This window comes from Meleagris gallopavo (assembly GCF_000146605.3).
Source record: "Meleagris gallopavo isolate NT-WF06-2002-E0010 breed Aviagen turkey brand Nicholas breeding stock chromosome 6 unlocalized genomic scaffold, Turkey_5.1 Chr6_random_7180001832883, whole genome shotgun sequence".
Taxonomy (NCBI): Eukaryota; Metazoa; Chordata; class Aves; order Galliformes; family Phasianidae; genus Meleagris; species Meleagris gallopavo.
The window spans coordinates 1-759 of record NW_011095848.1 but is presented as its reverse complement, the minus strand read 5'-3'; the positions used below and the strand labels follow the sequence as shown (position 1 = coordinate 759).

At 51.5% G+C, this 759-nt stretch overlaps 1 long non-coding RNA gene across 1 annotated transcript; it reads right to left on the bottom strand.

Annotated features, from left to right (window-relative positions):
• Nucleotides 1-157: 157 nt before the first annotated feature.
• Nucleotides 158-753, bottom strand: LOC104915461. The gene is made up of 2 exons (XR_796366.2): nt 521-753; nt 158-304 (listed from the first exon to the last, which is right to left on the bottom strand). It is a non-coding gene; the product is annotated as an uncharacterized LOC104915461 (long non-coding RNA).
• Between the last annotated feature and the right edge of the window lie 6 nt (nt 754-759).

Sequence of the window (759 nt, the reverse complement as noted above, 5' to 3'; positions counted from 1 at the left end):
ATCAGTTGCATGAAAGAACAACATACAAATCCAAATTATGTAACTGCAAATTGAGGTATCAGAAGGACAGATCACGCTGTCAACACAGCTTCAGTCTTTAAATGGCTGCAGCTGAGAAAGAACACCCTGCCTTTCACGTGATCAGTGCACACACTCACTTGCTGGTAATGTGGGTTCCTTGGAGTGTTTCTTCAGAAAGTTTTTTGGAGATGGCACCGCAACTTTTGCTGGCCCCATAGTTTTCCACTGCGCTTTACTTCGCTCTATTTCAAGTTTCACAGATGGCCTAAATGTCGATATATACCTTTGATGTTAAAAAATAGGCATGAAGAAGTTAAAGGTCAGAAAAGATCACAACAAAAGACCATGCTATTTCATTTTGTATCTTCTCAAAGGCCACCACTGCTAAACTTCAGCGCTGCCTGACACTGAAACCCATACTCATACCCAACCCGTACCCAACCCATACCCTCAGGCTTTAGCGCCTTGCTGGAACCGGTCACTTTACATCCCCACGTACCTGGGCGGTTTGACGGGCTTCTCCTCCAGCCGGGGCAGGAGGTTATACACACTCTCCTGGGCAGCCATCCTCCGCCTGCTCCCGCCTCCCACCCCTTGCCTCAGACTGCCGCCGGGCCGACCGCGGCCCTCACGCTGTTGTCGCCGCCGTCACCAAGGAGTCGCGTTGCTAGGCAACAGCGCCACGAGAGGCGGGGCTGCGCCACCTCTTTTCTGCCCTTTCTTTGGCGGGAGGCGGCT